Source organism: Etheostoma spectabile, chromosome 12, assembly GCF_008692095.1.
Source record: "Etheostoma spectabile isolate EspeVRDwgs_2016 chromosome 12, UIUC_Espe_1.0, whole genome shotgun sequence".
NCBI lineage: Eukaryota > Metazoa > Chordata > Actinopteri > Perciformes > Percidae > Etheostoma > Etheostoma spectabile.
Genome location: NC_045744.1, coordinates 4,783,839 through 4,789,838, shown reverse-complemented (window position 1 = coordinate 4,789,838; position 6,000 = coordinate 4,783,839). Strand labels below are relative to the sequence as shown.

At 44.6% G+C, this 6,000-nt stretch overlaps 1 pseudogene; it reads left to right on the top strand.

Moving 5' to 3' along the window:
* The window catches only part of LOC116698801 (contactin-associated protein-like 4), a 421,932-nt pseudogene that overhangs the window by 160,382 nt on the left and 255,550 nt on the right, over positions 1 to 6,000 (top strand).

Here is a 6,000-nt window from a genome sequence, read left to right as displayed (position 1 = left end):
GCGCGAAGGACGTCTATCCGATTGGTTGCTGGCCGTTTGCTGCTGAACTGTACAATGGGCGGCTCTGGCTCAGTGGTAGAGCTGTCGCCTGCCAATCGGAAGGTTGGCAGTTTGTTCCCTAGCCCTGCGACGTCAAAGTGTCCTAGGGCAAGGCACTGAACCCAGAGTTGCCCCCCAATGCTGCGCCATTGGAGTGTGAATGTGTGTGAGTATTTATCTGAGGACCAGGTGGCACCTTGTACGGCATCCTCGGCCACAGTGTATGAATGGTTCCTGTACTATGTAAAAGAGCTTTGAGTTGTCATCACGACTAAAAATGCGCTTTAGAAGAACAAACTGTTTGCACATAAAGTTGACCTATTTTCAACTTTCTCAACACGACGGAGACCAGTGTAGGATACTAGAAGCACTTTTTACCGTGATGGCTGAGCGTTACTGCGCAGCCTCCAACTGAGCTTGAAGACGTAGATGTGACGTGGGCAACGTGTCTGAAAGTTGTAAGTCTTCTGGTAGTTGTGCAAGAGAAATCTCAGTCATTCCCAATCAGCAGATGGAGAGCGGAGGTATATGTTAGGAGATAACATAGACACAGGCTAATTACTGCTAACTAACATGCTAGTTAACATTACTAATTAAACCTAAACAGCTGATGTAAGTCCAAACTGTCAGCGAGCTTACCCTGTACTACACGGTGATTCCTCTACTGTGCGACAGTAAGTCGCGTGGTAGTCTATTTCTTACAAAAACTTCTGCTACGGAGCCATAACTTGAGCTACAAGGTAACGGAGCCTTTCATACATTGTCGTGTTTCTTTAGAAATAAACAACAGACAAATAGAGTCTTTACACGTTTCAGATGTAAAGATATTCACTGTCAAAGTGGCGCCAAAATGAATGGCAGTCAATGGCATGCTAACTGCAGGTGATGGCTTGTTAGCATCAAAATGGCGCCATGGGAGCTCCGCTTAGAGAGGAGAGGCTTATCCCCTTGAACGCGACGCCGATGGATTAGACTTCCGGTAACTTTAGAAGCTCAAGTCGGCCGCAGTGAGTACATACAGTAAGGAAGAAGGCTAAGACTCCACTGAAGCTTCTCCAATGCTAAGCAACCACTGAGACGCATCTAGTAAGTAAGTAAGTAAGTAAAGTTTATTTATAAAGCGCTTTTCACAGATAAAAATCACAAAGTGCTGTACAAAAGAGTAAGTAAAAAACAAGCAGTATAAAATGTATATAAATATATAAAATTAAAATGACACTATAGCAAAAACCCATCAACCAAAAGCCTCTTAAACAGACATGTTTTCAGATCATTTTTAAAAGAGACGACAGTGTCTGCAAGACGCAGGACAGGGGCAGGGCGTCCCCAGTCTGGGAGCAACAGATGAAACGACATGTCCCCTCGGGTCTTAAACGGGTCTTAGGGACGCAAGTAGGTTCTGGCCAGAAGACCGAAGAATGCGCTCAGGGAAATACGGCTTCAAAAGGTCCGGATGTAATGTGGGGCCTGACCGTTTAAGGCTCTGAAGTCAGCACTAAAATCTTAAAATCAATCCTGAATTTTACAGGGAGCCAGTGGAGGTCCAACAAGACAGGGGTAATATGAGACCTTCGAGGGGCACCTGTTAGAAGTTGGCGCAGAATTTTGAACAATTGCAATTGTTTAAAGCAGACTTATTCAAAAAGGTAAAAACAGCGTTGCAGTAGTCGAGTCTTGTTGATATGAAAGCATGAATTATCATTTCCAGATCCTTCTTGACAACATTTGCGATTTAGAGATGTTCCTAAGGTGAAAAAAACAATTCGAACAAGCTGTTTTGAGTGTGCTCCAGGGACAGGCCTGGTCAAAACCAACCCCCAGGTTTTGAGGCTGGATTTGACAGAAGGGCTCAGGGAGCCAAGCTGCTGTTTGATAAGCGGGATCTTATGGTTTGGGGCAAAAATCAGCGTTTCAGTCTTGTTTGAATTTATCTGTAAATTTATCTAATGAGAACAATGCGTAAATACGAACAGGAGCAGCAGCTGACAGCAGCTCTACATTCACCCCGTGTCGGTTAAGTCCATTAAAGTGGAGCTGGTTTGAATCCGACCTGCGGCCCTTTGCTGCGTGTCATCGTCTCTCTCTCACGCTTTCATACCTATCCACGGTCACCATATAATAAAAGGAAAAAAACAAAGTTAATAAAATGTATTTTAAAAAAAAAACAGTAATTCTTAAAAAAATAAAAAACAACTTTTATAAACTTTACAAAAGAGTCAGAATGAGATGAAAGTTAGATTTCTGAGATTAAAGTCCGAATTCAGACTTTTTTTCTCAGAATTCAGACCTCAAATATTCATATGTGGGCCTTTATCCAAAATCCAAGAGGATACATTTAAATATGTATGTATATGTTTGTTGATCCACAGTGGGGAAATTACAATTTACACTCTGCATACACACACATGCTCAGGACCTATACATACTATCAGAATGAGTGGGCTGCCAGCTGAACCAGCGCCCTGTGTGGTTGGGGGGGGGGGGTACAGTGCCTTGCTCAAGAGCAGTGCCCAGGGGGTGAAATGGCATCTCTCCAGCCACCAAGCCACACTTCGTACTTTTTAGTCCATATGGGGACTTGAACCAGTGACCCTCAGGTTCCCAACCCAACTGCCCACGGACTGAGCTACTGCCACCCCAATATCCAGTCTTATGTCACGATATCAACATAGTATTTGTATATTGCCCAGCCCTGTGTGTGTATGCTTACATGCAGGTGTGTTCACACACGTTGCCATCCTTAGAGCACCAGAGAGAAATCATGTATTCATGTGGAAGATGTTGCCGCTGCTAACGAGCCGCTAACTGGTTAGCGACGCTAATGAGCACCTTAACGAGGACAGTGAGTGATGAGAGGTCAAAGGAGACGAGACTTTCAGTCACGCTTCCTTGTCTTCCCCATTAGGACCATAAGTGGACCCAGCTCAGTGGGGAGCAGTCTCTAATAAATGGCCTCTCGTTACAGTAAAGAACCCGGAGAGCGGAGAAGCCAAGATAGAAAAAGGTTCAGAGAATCACTCGCATGGCTGAATATCTAATAGACTAATAGCTATAGTCCTTTTTAATAAAGAGACCACTTTTGGCCATTCTTAAAGGTATGATAACAAAACGAAATAGAGCCTTAAATGATATACGTGTGTAAGGGTGTGAGGCGGATTTTGAGTGATTTCATAGTGCACTTTTATATTTAGCAGTAGTGCAGCATCCTCCGCCATGTTTGCCCATATATCACGATGCCAGCTCTACAAAGGGCTTTTAGATGTCATCTGTGTTTCCGGAGCATTATGAAGATGATGTTGTTCCCAGCGGAGAGCTGGGACTGTAATAGATTACTGCTGAAGCCTTAGCAATGGACCTGCTGTCATTACCACTACTCAAAACAATGGGCCGCAACAGAGAAGTCCACATAGTCCTATTCACACCCATACCCAGCACCCTCCACCCCTCTGAACTGCTTGCTGATGAGATGATAGCGACAGAGGTCACACAGCGGCACGCCCCTCTGCAACTGATTAATATTCATGTTTATTGTTATTTTTATCTCTCCAGTAATCGTGTTCCTGTGCTGCCTCCTCTCTCTCTCTCTCCACTCTGCGTCTATCTCTCTCAGGGCAACGTGACCTTTTCGTGTGCTGAGTCGCTTTCCGTCGCCGTGACGTTCCCCTGCCCCCAGAGCTTCCTCCAGTTGCCTGCGGCGGAGGCGTCCTCATCCGGGGGCGTGTCCGTTGGGTTCCAGTTCAGGACGTGGAACAGGGCGGGGCTTCTGCTCACCTTTGAGCTGCCTCAGGAAGGGGGCGTGGTCTGGCTGTACCTGAGTGAGGCCAGACTGCGGCTACAGATCCATAAGGCTGGCAGGGCGCTGCTGGAGCTCACTGCAGGTCAGTCTATAAATGTGATGGTAAAATTGATGATATGTGGTGATGCGGACCCCATGCCGTGGCCTGACGTGCACCTCTCCAAAAATAAAACTACACTTTGCGGCAACGCAGACAGCAACAACTGTTCTGGTTCTCCTTCTCCATAAACAAACTAGAATCAAGGAGAGCGTTAACTTTTCCGTTAACGGCTTTCCCACCAGGGTCAGAAAGCACAGGGGACCCCCGTCACTCTCTCACTCGCTGCACCACACAATCCCCACACACACCTGCTATTCTCTTAAAGAGAGATTTGTTAGAACAACATGGACACCAGCACACAAGAATCAAGGCTGATTTATGCTTATACGTTAAATCCAGTGGGCTTGTATGTAGTAACGTGGAGACACAGACCCTACGCTGTAGCCTGACGTGCACCTTTTTGAAAAGGTAACTACACGTTGCGGTGATGCAAGTCGCTCGGCCGTGGCTTGGTAGCGTGGGCATTTCCTGGTTCTTCTTCTCCATAAACAACATGAAGTCAAGGAGAGGGTTAACTTCTCCTGCTACAGATTTCCCACTGTGATCAGAAAGAACAGGGGAGACACTTTGTTTCTCTCACCATGAGTCACTACAAGCTCTGAAGATAATCACCGTTACTCTCGCACTCGCTTTACCACACTGTTCTCTTAAAGGTTCCACGGCCTGAAGATTTCACTTTATGAGGTTTTTTAACATTAATATGAGTTCTCCCAGCCTTCCTATGGTCCCCCAGTGGCTAGAAATGGTGATATGTGTAAACCAAGCCCTGGGTATCCTGCTCTGCCTTTGAGAAAATGAAAGCTCAGATGGGCCGATCTTGAATCTTGGCCCTTATGAGGTCATTTACGAGGGACCACTAAGGTCTATATAAAAGAGATTTCAGATATAGTATTGGGACCACTAAGGTATATATCAAAGAGACTTCAGATACAGTATTGGGGACCACTAAGGTCTATACAAAAGAGACTTCAGATACAGGATTAGGGGACCACTAAGGTTAATATAAAAGAGACTTCAGATACAGTATTATGGGACCACTAAGTTCTATACAAAAGAGACTTCCGATACAGTATTAGGGGACCACTAAGGTCTATGTAAAAGAGACTTCAGATACAGTATTAGGGACCACTAAGGTCTATATAAAAGAGACTTCAGATACAGTATTAGGGGACCACTAAGGTCTATATAAAAGAGACTTCAGATACAGTATTAGGGACCACTAAGGCCTATATAAAAGAGACTTCAGATACAATATTAGGAGACCACTAAGGTCTATATAAAAGAGACTTCAGATACAGTATTAGGGGACCACTAAGGTCTACGTTGCTCCTCCTTACAACCCCTTAACTGCCTATACGATTCATTTCTAACCCTTTACCTCTTGTTACCGATGCCTAAAAGCTACCTTAACCTTACACCCTACATATAGCTACTCTAAACCTCAATCTCGTCACACATCACCCCTAACCCCTAATCCATTTATGTTTAATGACGTTGAAAATAGTTCCTTTCACTCTTTTTGCATACATTGTAAAATGCTAAATGAATGAAAATGCACCTGATGATAATTATGATGACGTCTTCCCAGGTTCAGCCCTGAATGACGGTCAGTGGCATGCGGTGGAGCTGAACTCCAGGCGAGGTCATGTGACCATCGCTGTGGATGCAGAAGGAGGAGGCGTCGCTCACGCCAGCCACTCTGTCGCCGCAGGAAAATACTTCTTCTTCGGTGGTAAGTGGCATATTGAATCCTGTCAAAGGTGTCAAACTGTAGAAGGTGGCAGTCACTGAGCTGCTGCACCAACGGAGCATATATCAGTATTCAAGACGGGTTTTTGCTACACATGATTATGATGTCATTCAAATACATTTTGCACTAGGTCTGTGTTAGTTTAGCTATATTTCAATTTAGAATTAAAGCTTTAGTGCATAATGTTTTGATACTAATGAACGTCCGTTACATTAAAGCCATTGCCAGATGAGTGGCTACAAAACTTATTAAGACTATCATCTCTACAAAGCTCTCTCTGGATTTCTCAGTATGACTATGTTCAGAAGATTGTGT